This window comes from Chiloscyllium punctatum, chromosome 4 (genome assembly GCF_047496795.1).
Source record: "Chiloscyllium punctatum isolate Juve2018m chromosome 4, sChiPun1.3, whole genome shotgun sequence".
NCBI lineage: Eukaryota > Metazoa > Chordata > Chondrichthyes > Orectolobiformes > Hemiscylliidae > Chiloscyllium > Chiloscyllium punctatum.
Window position 1 is genome coordinate 111,978,488 of NC_092742.1, and position 13,253 is coordinate 111,991,740.

Consider the following 13,253-nt stretch of genomic DNA (forward strand, 5'->3'; position numbering starts at 1 on the left):
AAGAGAGGGGGGAATGTAAGGGGGGAAGGGGAGGTGGGGATGGGGGAAACGGGAAGGAGGAGAGGGGTGGAAGGAGAAGGTGGTAGGAGGGGGAAGGCGGGAGGAGAAGGGGGTGGAGGAGAGGGGGAAATGATGGAGGGGTGCAGGAGAGGAGGGGAAGTATGTGGAGGGAAGGAGAGATGGGAAAGGAGAGAGGGGAGGGGAGGGGAAATGTAGAGGGGAAAGGAGATGGGCAATGTAGAGGGGGAAGGGGGAAGAAGAGGGTGAAGGGGAAGGTGAAGTGGGGGAAAGAGAGTCGGGGAAGGAGGGGGGAAGAATGGGTGGAAGGAGAGGGGCGAAGGGGGAATGAGAGGGGGGAAGGGGTGAAGGAGAGGTGGGTAAGGGGGAGGAGAGGGCAGAGTTGGGGAAAGCAATTAGCAGGGAAGGAGAGGGTGTATATAAGGGGGAAAAGTAAGGGGATGGAGGGGAGAAGCAGAGAGAGAGAAGAGTGAGGGGAGGAAAGGGGGTAATGGAGAGGCTTGAAGGAGGGGAGGAGAATGTAGTGGGGAAGGAGACAGGGGAAGGAGGGGAGGGGAAGGAAAGGGTGGAGAGAGGGAAGGAGAGGGGGGATGGAGAGGAGGAAGGCGAGTCGAGGGCAAGGCGAGTGCTCAGGAACGAGGGGGGAAGGTAAGGATGATGGAGGGGAAAACAGAGAGAAGAGTGGGAGGAAGGAGTGGGGAGGAGAGGAGGAGGAGGGGCAGGTGAGAAAGAAGAGAGGGAGAGAAGAGAGGGGTAGAAAAGAGTGAGAGAGAGAGACATAGAAATGTCCCTCAGTCCCCCCTGTCCCCTCTGCCCTCTCCCCTCTGACATGTGTTAGTGACATGTGCAGCCCCCCCCCCCCCACATGGTACTGAGTCCAAATCTCCCTCAGGGACAGGAGGACAGGGAGGGAGGGGGGTGTGGTCTTCCCCAGTTTCCTCATTCCCCCTCCCCCGCTGACCCCAGCTCCAACCTTCCAGCTCAGCCTCGCCCCCATGACCTGTCCCACCTGTCAATCGTACTTCCCACCAATCTGCTCCATCCTCCTGTTGCTGCTGATTCCTCCTCCCGGCCACCAGAGGGAGCCGCTCTGCCTCTCCTCACGGCCCTGGTCTGAGTCACCTCTTCCCTTCTCCCGCTTCCTCCTTGTCAATCCTTACCTTGTGGGGGCGGACGGCCATCCTGGGGTGACGTCACCGCGCCGCCCCTTGCGCCTTTGCGTCACCCAGGTGATTGTGACGCTGTGAGTGAGTGAGAGTCCCCCCTGAGTGTAACCATCTGGAACACAGTCTGGGTCCCATCAGCTGATTCCCAGCTTTTACAGATGGAATGTCCAGGAGAAAGTGTCACAGTCACGGGATGGCCCTCATCCCATTGTCAGGGAAGAGGGGAATCTGGTTACAATCTCATGGTCATTTGGACAATGAACAGATCCGTGTAATCACTGGGTGTCCGTCTGGGAAATGGATTGATGATGATGGAGAGGAGTTGTGTTCTCCAGAATTAGGTGGAATAAACTTGCAGTGCAGCTTGTTCAGCACCACAGCTACAAACATCCCCTGTCTCCACCACCGACACTCAGTAACAGCACTGTGTACCATAGACAAGATGGACTGGAGAAATTCCCCAAGGTTCCTTCCAGAGCAGCTTGCAGACCCACGGCACTATCATGTGGAATGCTGAGCACAGCAGATACACAGGAACACCACCAGTTCACGATTCCACATCAAGCCACTCCCCACCCTGGCTTGGAAATACATCTCAGTCCCAAAAGTGCCATTGGTTGGAAATCCTGGAACTCCCTCCCTTACATCATTGTGGGTTTATCTGCACCAAATAAATGGCAGCAGTTCAAGGCAATAACTCACCGTCACCTTCACCAGAGCAATTATATCTGAGCAATCCGTGGGGACCCAGCGGCAATGACCCAAACACATGAATGAATCACAAAATAAAGCTCAGTATTTGGGACCCGTGTGCTCCAGTGCTGAGCTTCTGAATAAATTGGGTCGATATTGTTGAAAATTGAAAGGCGATTTCATTTGAATATCTCAGATTGTGAAGAGGCTTGAGAGGGGAGATGCTGAGAAATTAATTCTGTGGGTCTGGGAATCTAAAACACGATAACACAGTCTCAGGAGTTGCTGGAAAAGCTCAGCAGGTCAGGCGGCATCTGTGCAGAGAAATCAGCGTTAATGTTACAGCATCCGCAGTTCATTCGGGTTTTATTACCACCCTCTCAGGGTAAGGGGCAGGTTATTTGGGACTGAAATGAGGAGACAGCGCTTCACTCTAAGGCCTCTGAGTCTTTAACATTCTCTCTCCCTGAGGAATGTGGATGGTCCCTCACTGAGTACATTTCAGATTGGAATAGACAGATTGCCGGGGTCTCAGGGTGGCGCGGGATGTGGGGAGTGGATAGGAAACCGGATTTGAAATCTTAAACCAGCTCTGATTGGATTGACTGCCAGAACAGACTGAACAGTTTAAACAGGCTGTACAGTCTCCTCCTGCTCACATTTCCTGAGATCTTAGATGTTTACTGAACCAACCCCCAATCCCTTTGGATTTGGTTCCATGAAACCGTTTATCATTAAATCTCTTCAGCCCCCACCCTATTACAAACCATCTCATTCTTTCTTCAGCGTTACCCCCCATTCCAATTCCTCAGAAATCATTACTTTTCTAACTTCCTTCTGCTCTGCTGAATCCCCCCACCCTCATAACACACGGGGTAACCTTTCCCTTCTCCCATTAGATGCTGCCTGACCTTATCAGATTTCTCAGCATGGTCTGTGTTCATTTCAGAGGGAATGACATCTCCCTGATCCTGTTTCTGTGAGAGGATATATTCTCCAATGCGACTCCTTGATAATCCGTGTGTTCACAGGGAAAAGAGGGATCGCTCTGTCCAAATTTATAACATGCACAAAAGGGCATCGAGATATTGTGATGATATTAAAAATAAAACATCTTAAACCAAATGAAATCCATGAGGAAATGGCATGTTGGAATGGGATCTGTAAGGAGCAGGAATTCAATCCGCCTTCCCCCCCTGTTGTTATTGGGTATGATGCTCCTGACCCACCGATACACAGATCTGACTAAATGCACAAACAACCTCTCTCCATCCATTTCATTCAGAATAATGTCAATAACAGGACGGATTAAAGCAAAATACAAACTGTGATGAATGCTGCATGTAGGGAGGCATGTTTCTGTAGAGTTTATACAGCACTGAGATCAGGCTGTTCGGCCCATCATTCACATTCCAGTCTAACCGTCTGGACTCCCTCTCTAAAACTCTCCAATTACCCAGATCCCTGTCTGAATGAAGACTGTCTGTGTGGGGTTTGCACATTTTCCCGGGGTCTGCGTGGGATCCTTCTGGGTGCGTGGGTTTCCTCCCACAGTCCAATGATGTGCAGGTTATAGTGGGTTGGCCATGCTAAATTGTCCAGAGTATCCAGGGATGTGTAGGTGAGGTGGATTACCCATGGAAAATGCAGGGTTACAAGGATAGGGTAGCGGGGGTGAGTCTTGGTGGGTTACATGATCGTCCGAATGGCCGGTTTCCACACTGTAGGGATTCTATGATTCTATGCTCCTTCCCATCTGTCTCTATGGATGAGGGAGACGATCACCTGACCCAATATCCCCTTCGGTGGCTCAACGTTTGCTTTGTTTCCAACAAAGAACTGCAGGTGCTGCAGATCTGAGAGACAGCACAGAAATTGCTGGAGAAACTCAGCAGGTCTGGCAGCATCTGTGGGGAGGGAACCTTTCGGATCCAGGGATTATTCTTCAGAACTGAAGGCATCTGATTCTGGTGTTGTCAGACCTGCTGAGCTTCTCCAGCAATTTCTTGTTTGGATTTCAGCCCCAATCCAGTTGGTGATGATCACGGCCTTGTTAAGTGTGTTTGGGAATGGGGAGGGAGCTGCTTGTAGGGTGATGGTGGTGTAGTGGGGAGCACAGCTGCCTTCCAAGCAGTTGACCTGGGTTTGATTCCCGGCCATCGCAGTGCTGCGGTCTGTAAGTAGCTTTAAAAAGTAAACGCGCTAGAATGAACCGAGAAAATCGAATTTTTCCTGCTGTGGTAAACCGGATCTGTCAGAGTGCTCCTGCTTTTCCTGGCGATGGTTCCTGTGAATTGCAGTGTGGAACCGGGCAGCATTGCTCGGCATCTCGGAAGCTTTCCCCTCTGCTCCTTCCCATTTCTTATTGAAATATTGGGTACAGCACAAGGATGGGTTTGTTTTGTTCGAAAAGTGAGAGACTGCTCCCGTCAGGAACCTGAAATAATTACAGAAGCCGCTGGAAACACTGAACAGTTCCAACAGCTTCTGTAGTGGTGGGGAGGGAGGGATAATGTGTCAAATCTACACAAAGATAAAATAAACTCCAGCCACAAAACAGAGTTCCTAAGTTTTACAAACATCCGCATAACGTTTTTCTGAGCCATCAATTCCCCTTAAACCCTGCCAATGCAGAATAGCATCTTTCTGATTCTCACTTTGAGAGATGTCCCTCAGTGAGCTCCTCCACCATTCTTTCCATTTCACTGGGGACCCACTATCCACAGTCTCCAATCAAATGACCTGAACTCAGACACACAGAGATCTTAAAGAGTGACACAATGCAGATAGGAAGTTGATTTCATTTCTGTTTCTGAGTCCAATCTTCACTCAGTGCGACAGAGTCAGGTATTCAAGGCTCAAACAAGAGCTGGATTCTGCTTCTGGTGATTGTCTTCATTCAGTGAGAAGGAGGGCCATGGGCTGGAAGGAGCTCATCATTGTGCTTCGGGTTGTCTGCTCAGTCTGCAGCATTGCAGGCCGTGGGAGCAGGGCAGTGGGAAAGGTACCTCGTGTGGACTGCAATAGGACTTTCAACACATTGTTCCAGACCAGTAACAGAGCTCCAGGAATTCTGAATGAGGATCGGAAAAATGTATTGATTGAAGGAGGAGGATCAGGAAAACAGGATAAAGCTGATGAGATCAGCAGGATTTCTCAGTCTAACTCTGTGCCATACTTTATTTTCTGCTTCATAAATCTACAATCCGGAGTTCAACCCACTCAGAGCAATATAAGCTCAGAAACAAATCATTCAGTCCAACACATCCATGCTGAACTGGTATCCGATGTAAATCTCATCCTATTTGTCAGAATTTGGCCCAAGTTCCTCTGAACCCTTTTTAATTCCTGCACCCACCCAGATACCTTTTAAATGTTGTAATTGTACCAGCCTCCACTACTTCCTCTGGCAGCTCATGCACACAGTTCCCTCTGCGTGAAAAATGTTCCCCTTAGGTCCCTTTTATGTTTCCCCTCTCAACTTTAACATATGCCATCTGCTTCTGGACTCCCCCACCACAGGGAAATCACTTTGCCTTTTTACCCTATTGAGGCCCTTCATGATTTTGTGAACCTCTATAAGGTTACCCCTCAGCCACTGACGCTCTAGGGATAATAACGTCACCCTATACAGTCTTAACCTCCAGCACAAACCCTCCAACCTTGGCAACATCCTTGTAAATCTTTTCTGAACCCTTTAAAGTTTCACAACACCCTTCTTAGCGGAGGGAGTCCAGAATTGCACTATATACCAAAAGTGGCCGAACCAATACTGCAACATGACCTCCCAACTCATTTACACAATTAACTGAGCAATAAAGACAAAAATGACAAACGCTTTCTTCACTATCCTATCGAAATGTTAGTCCACCTTCAACGATCTATGAAGCTGTACTCCAGGTCTATTTGTTTAGCAACATCCCTCGTACCTTGTCCATTCAGTGTATAAATCCTGCTCTCTTTTGCCTTAACAAAATGCAGCACCTCACATTTATCTAAATTAATCTCAATCTGCCATCCCTCGGTCCATTGGCCCATCTGATCAAGATCCCGTTGTCCTCTGAGGTAACCATCTTCACTGTCCTCGACACCTCCAATTTTACTGTCACCTGCAAACTTACTAACCATTCGTCCGATGGTCACATCCAAATCATTTATATAAATGACAAAACAACAGTGGACCCAGCACCGATCCTTGGGGCACACCGCTGGTCACAGGCCTCCAGTCTGAAAAGCAAGCCTCCCCACCACCCTCTGTCTTCTACCTTCGAGCCAGTTCTCTACCCAAATTGTAATTCTACTGCCCCAACATACAAGTTTGACAATATGACACCAGTCTCAAAAGTACAACAAGATTCTATTCCTGATGACAGGCGGGTCAGTTCCCCCCCGGTGCTGTTTACACTTGGAATATACCTGGAGCAGAGCAACACAAACCCAACTGGAGAGGGTGTCTCTGTATAAGGAGAGTCAGTGTGAAGTTAACATTCAACAAATGTGATGAAATAAAATCAAAGATAAATGAAGGTAAGGCCCTCCAATCTGTTTCACAATTTATTACAGAAGAGGGCTGGATAAAAACTGAAGCTATTGTAATAAATGGCTCAAGCTCACCATGGAGAATTAATGTGCTCAGACTGAAAAATGCAGAGTCATCATAAATTACTGCAACTTGCAAACAGCAAAATTAAAATCCAATTTGCTTTTTCACTGCAAGGATGAATATTTTAATCATATTGTTCTCTATATATGAACGATACAGACGGTCATTTATTATCGAGGAATAAAAGACAATCAATATTTTCTTTGACATCGAACTTGGATTTGGAGAAGATACTGTGGATGATACCAGCCAACAGGATTGTTTGTACAGACAGGCGCATAATAATGTCACCAGGAAATAGCAGAAGGTTGTGGAGGGAAATGAACAGACTGAAGCCCGCGTGATTGGAGTTTGGTATAAAAGGCTAAAGAGAGACAAACCCGACCAAACTACAGAGTGTGAAATGTGAACATGGATAGAGTTACCTTGGTGTTCATGTGCACAGGTCTTTTACTGTGACAAGATCTGCTGAAGGAGGAAATAGAAAACAGGTGGGATCTTAAGCATCACAAATGACCCATTGAGGAAGGAGAAAGAAAATACATAAAGGGAAACCCCTGCTGTTCCTGGGGATCTGAAATCTAACCTCAGCAGGTCAGGCAGCATCTGTGAGAAGGGACCCAGAACACATTTCTCCCACAGCAGTCTGCAAGGCACCAAGGGAGCTCCCTGATCTGATTGGCTCTGTGCTAATTAACACTGCACACAGATATTAATCCAGTGGGTCAGCTTCTTAGTTAAACAGTGAGTTCCTGAGAGTGACGAGGCAGACCCTTGTATGTTGTTCACACCGACATGGTCAGTGAAATGGTATCCTGCCTGTCCCATTGCAAACTCATCTTCAGCTCTGACCATATTTCCTGAAACCCAGCATGGGGAGGAACACTGCCTCCTGGTCTTAGGTTGTTTGCTGTAGGAAAAAGGGTCACTTCCTGTGATCTCCATCTGATAACGACATTGCTTTTAGTTTCTCTCACTTGATTAGCTTTCTATTCCTTCTGGTTTCGTGGTCTAGTCGCTCTTACCAAAGCTGAGGCTCCTGCTAAATGATAGAATCGGGCTAGGACATCAGTAAGTGGAAGAATTAGTACAGGGGTATGAGTAAATGGGAGATTTGGTGGGAATCAATAAATGGGAGATTCAGTGCAGAGCGCCATTACATTGGAAAACTGCTATGAGAGAATTGAAGCAGAGCATGTCTAAATTGGGGAATGTGGCAGAAAACCAATAAGAAGAATTGTTGTTGCAAGCATCAGTTAACTGGACATTCAGTTCAGTGCACCATCAAATGAAAAAAATGCAGGTTGCCAATAATTGGAGAATTCATGCAGGTGCCATTAAATTCGAAGTGGGAGAACGGGGGCAGGAGAACACTCAATGGGAGAGTTGGTGCAGTTCCAGAATTTGTGCAGGATAGGGAAACGGGGGAAATAACCATAAATAGAGTCATACAATCATAGAGATTTACAACACAGAAAAAGATCTTTCGGTCTAACTTGTCCATGCCACAATTTAAGAATTCTGGCAGCACTCCACTATGTTGAACCATTGCAAGAAACAACGTAACGGGAGAATTGGGCAAGGTCTTATCAAAATGTAATTGTACAAGCCTCCACTACTTCCTCTGGCAGCTAATGCACACAGTGCCCTCTGCATGAAAAATGTTCCTCTTAGGTCCCTTTTATGTTTCCCCTCTCAACGTTAACATGTACCATCTGCTTCAGGACTCCCCCACCACAGGGAAATCACCTTGCCTTTTTACCCTATTGAGGACCTTCATGGAAGAATTGGTGGAGTGTAACACTAAATGGGAGAATTCGGGCAGGACAATACTTGATGGGAGATTTAGAGGAGGGCACCCAAAAAGCATTCGACGTTCTCAGTCAATATGATGATTGTGCAAGGCAGCAATGTGAGGAGAACTGGTTCAGGACTTCAGTAATTGGGGAAAGTGGTGCTCAGCAACACGGAATTGGAGAATTGGTGTGGGGTATCAGTAAATGAGAGACCTGGTGCAGGGTGCTGATAACTTCGAGAATTGGAGCAAATGGGAGAACACGGGCAGTGAATCAGTAAATAGGACAAATGTTGCAAAGGATTAATGGTCTAGAATCAATGCAGTGCACCACGAAATGGGGGAGTTGGTGCTGTTCACCACTAAAGGGAAGATATGTGTAGGATCAGTAATTAGGAGATTTGATGCAGGGATCGCCAAGATTAGAGAATTCTGGCAGCTGGTTACTAAATGAGAGAATTGTTGCAGAGAAATACTGAATGGGAGACTTGGTGCACAGTGGAGCTAAATTAGAGAGTGGGTGCATGGCAACAGTAAATGGGAGAATTAGAGTTGCGCACCCTTAAATGGTAGAATCGGGCTCGGGCATCAGTAAATGGAAGAATTAGTACAGGGATATGAGTAAATGGGAGATTTGGGGGAAACAATAAATGGGAGATTGGTGCACAGTGCCATTACATTGGAAAAGTGGTGTGAATGTCAATATATTAGAAAATTCAAGCAAAGCATTTTGAAATTGCGGAATAGGGTCCAGGGAATCAATAAAAAGAAGAAATGTTGCAAGCATCGGTAAATTGGAGATTCAGTTCAGTGCATCACTAAATGATAAAAAAAAATCAGCAGGTCACCCGTACGTGGAAGGTGTGTATCAGGGAACAGGTAAATGGAAGGAATTGATGTAGGACAACAATAATTGGAGAATTCATGCAGGTGCCATTAAATTCTAAGTGGGAGGACTGGGGCAGGATAACCTCAATGGGTGAATTGGTGCAATTCCCGAATTAGTACAGGATTGATAAATGGGAGAATTGGTGCAGGGAAGCGGAGCAGTAATTACAGCCTCAGAGATGTACAGCACGGAAAGAGACCCTTCGATCCAACTTGTCCACACCTAATTCTAAGAATCCTGGCAGCTCTCCACGAAATTGGAGAATCATTGGAAGGAACTACAAAATGGAAACAATTGGGAAAGGACTTATCGAAATGTGAGAATTTGCAACAGGGCATCAGACACTGGGTGAATTAGTGCAGTTCAGCACTAAATGGGTGCGTTATGCTGTGTTACACTAAATGGGAGAATTGGGGCAGGACAATATCTTTTGGGAGACTTAGTGTATGGAACCCCGAAATTGGGCGAGGGCATCAGTCAGCATGGGGATTGGAGTGAGGCAACACTGAGTGGGCTTCAGTAATTGAGGGGAATGGTGCTAACCAACACTGAATTGGAGAATTGGTGCGGGCCATCTGTAAATGAGAGACCTGGAGCACAGTGGAGCTAAATTAGAGAATTGGTGCATGGCATAAGTAAATGGGAGAATTAGAGTAGCGCACCCTTAAATGGTAGAATCGGGCTCGGGCATCAGTTGCTGTGGTGAAACGGTGGGCAATCACGGTGTGAAACGTTGTTCTAGCTCTCTGGTTTCCTTCATTCCTGTCCTGGTCAGGGAGGCTGGGGATTGGTCCTCTCCATCAGATGGAGGGACCAGCGCATTGTTGACCCAATTTAATCAAGAATGGAATTGGTCATCTTCACTTCTCATGGTTCATTTTTGTTCTGTTTTGTTGTATGTTACTTGAGCACTTTCTGGGACTTGACAATGCATTAAAGCTCCAGTATGTTTAGAAGCACGGTTTGGAATTGTCTTGCTGCAGTACATGACATAGACGAATCACACTCCCTCAAAGTCAGCATGTCAGTGTGTCTGGCAATGGTTCCACCTTTTCTGTTTTGCTTCTGTTCCACGCTAAGAGCTGTCAGTTTTTGGATTCGCTGGAGTGCTGAGGGGGTAACACAATTTGTGTGATATTTTTCTTCAGGCCAAACTCCACCCGCCAGGAAAAATAGCCAAACGCTCTAATTGAGTAACAAACAGCACGCGTTTTTAGCAAATGGTCTGTTCAAGCTGGTGTCAGTTTCTGGAGCATCTCAGAGTTGCCAAGCACGGAAACAGACACTGCTATCTAACTTCCCACTGCTAAACAGATAACCGAAATTAATCTAACCAATATTTGCCAAAATTTGTCCCTTATCTCTCCGAACCCTTTCAGATGCCTTTGAAATGTTGTGAGCGCATCAGTCTCTGACACTAAATATGGCAATTCATTCTGGACACACGGAAATGTCTGTGTTCAAAACAAGTGTCCCTCACATCCCCTTTAAATATTACTGTTCTCACAATAAACCAATGTTATCTCGCTTTGAACTCATGTGCCTTGTGAAAAATTACTCCCTGACTCTTTTCTCTGTCCGTCTGCCTCATGTCTTTATAAAATTCTGTAAGGCCATTCCTCAGCCCTGAAGCTCCAGGTAAAACTGCCGAAGCCAATTCAGCTTCGTGCTATTGTCCAAACAGTGCAAACCTTGGAAACCCTTTCAAATACTTTCGAAATTGCACCACGTTCGTTCCTGAACGCGCGATCTGTTCGTGCCTGAAGTGAAGCGACGCTGAAACACGAGTAATGAGAATTTTGACAATCACGTCCTGTAAGACAGCGTGGCCGTGTGATCTACGGCTTTGGCTTTACGTTTCAATCTCTATCGAATCGCAGGTTCGAATCCCACCCCTACCAGGGTCACTGCTGTTTTGATGCAGGCACATGAACGTTGAAGGCCCTGTACCTTTTAGTTGTTGTGTTTGCAGCTGCCCAGGCCTCTGATCCAGACTGACTCTGAAAACAGTGTGAGTCCTTGCAGTCGGACCCTCCTCAACCTCTCTGCTTTCGGATATCTGCATGGCCAGTTTCTGTGTCTCAAATAGTCAGTACATTTGTCTGAAAGTTCGGTGGTTCGAGCCCTCCCTTCGCACTGAGCCTCAATTATTTCAGTTCAAGCATTGAGACCAACCATGTCCCGAAACTGCAACCACGAGAACCCACCCGAGTCTGCAGCTGGATGTGGCCCCAATCTCTCCAAGGCCCCGCTGCCAACAGAAAGCGGCTACTGCAGCTTCAATCAGCGGCTTCCTGCTCAGCCCTGGGACACAGCACATGGAAAATCCTTCCCCAGGAACGGCTCTTCCAGTGTGAAAGGGACAACCATTCCACTTTAAATTGGACACGGCTTCAGAGGATTGTTCCTGTTCTTGGAACGTTTCATAAACAAAACTCCTGTCTCGCAAATAAGAAGTGGGAAAAGTTGTTGGCAGGAAGAATAGAGAAAGTGTTGACTGTGAGGACTCTGTCTCGTCAGCAGATGGGATTCCATCTGATGGGCAAGTGGAGACAGCTTTCACTCAGGAACAGAGGTGTGATCAAACACAGTCGGATCGACGTGTCCAAACCAACCCCTAAACTGGGTTACAATACTGCAAGTGGAGCAGAGAGATGGATTTCTTTAAAGGAGGGAAAGGGCCCATCGTGAGGCTTGAACCTATGGCCCTGAGATTAAGCATCTCATGCTCTACCGACTAAAGTAGCTGGGCCTGGCTCACGATTGATGAGTGTGTGATTTCATACTGAGCATATTTCACCCGGCATTGCAATTTGCAAGGATCCAGATCATTCCTCCCAATCACAAATGTCATCATTCACACTTTCCATTTCTCAGCTATTATTCCTTCAGAACATTATTATCTATTTAGCACTTGTCTTTGGATTTAAGACTCAATATAAAGATTTTCATATTTTTATCCTCATCTTTATGTCGCCTGGGAAATCAATCAATTGGGAAATTACCTAAGGAAACCCAATCATTCCTGTTTGGAGTGTAAGGAATCCCATCTGCTGACGAGACAGAGTCCTCACAGTCAACACTTTCTCTATTCTTCCTGCCAACAACTTTTCCCACTTCTTATTTGCGAGACAGGAGTTTTGTTTATGAAACGTTCCAAGAACAGGAACAATCCTCTGAAGCCGTGTCCAATTTAAAGTGGAATGGTTGTCCCTTTCACACGGGAAGAGCCGTTCCTGGGGAAGGATTTTCCATGTGCTGTGTCCCAGGGCTGAGCAGGAAGCCGCTGATTGAAGCTGCAGTAGCCGCTTTCTGTTGGCAGCGGGGCCTTGGAGAGATTGGGGCCACATCCAGCTGCAGACTCGGGTGGGTTCTCGTGGTTGCAGTGTCTGGACATGGTTGGTCTCAATGCTTGAACTGAAGTAATTGAGGTTCATTGCTCAGGGCTTGCTCGAACCACCAAGCTTCCAACCAAATGCAGTGACTATTTGAGACACAGAAACTGGCCATAAGAGGGCCCGACAGCAGGGCTCACACTGTTTTCAGACTCAGACGGAATGAGTTGACCTGAGCAGCTGCAAATACAACAACGAAAACACAGAGTTACGGTTCTGTTCAACTGCCTGCAGCAGAACAACCGACATTTTGGTAGCGGTGGGATTCGAACCCACGACTCGATAGAGACTGGAACTTAAATCCAGCGCCTTAGACCACTCGGCCACGCTACCACAGCGTAGGGCAGCGCCAAAATTTCATTAATAGCATTTCGGCATCGCTTCACTTCAGGCATTCAGTAACGAACGTGGAACAATTTCGAATTTATTTGAAAGGGTTTCCAAGGTTTGCACTGTTTGGACAATAGCACGAAGCTGAATTGGCTTCGACAGTTTTCCCTGGAGCTTCAGGGCTGAGGAATGGCCTTACAGAATTTTATAAAGTCATGAGGTAGACGGACAGAGAAAAGAGTCAGGGAGTAATTTTTCACAAGGCACATGAGTTCAAAGCGAGGTAACATTGGTTAAATGTGAGAACAGGAACATTTAAAGGGGATGTGAGGGACACCTGTTTTGCACACAGACATTTCCGTGT

General features: G+C 46.8%; 2 non-coding genes across 2 annotated transcripts; one reads left to right on the forward strand and one right to left on the reverse strand.

Annotated features, from left to right (window-relative positions):
- Positions 1–3,969: 3,969 nt before the first annotated feature.
- trnag-ucc (transfer RNA glycine (anticodon UCC)) lies at positions 3,970–4,041 on the forward strand. The gene has a single exon. It is a non-coding gene; the product is annotated as a tRNA-Gly (tRNA).
- Positions 4,042–12,810: 8,769 nt separating this feature from the next.
- Positions 12,811–12,892, reverse strand: trnal-uaa (transfer RNA leucine (anticodon UAA)). The gene has a single exon. It is a non-coding gene; the product is annotated as a tRNA-Leu (tRNA).
- Positions 12,893–13,253: the final 361 nt, after the last annotated feature.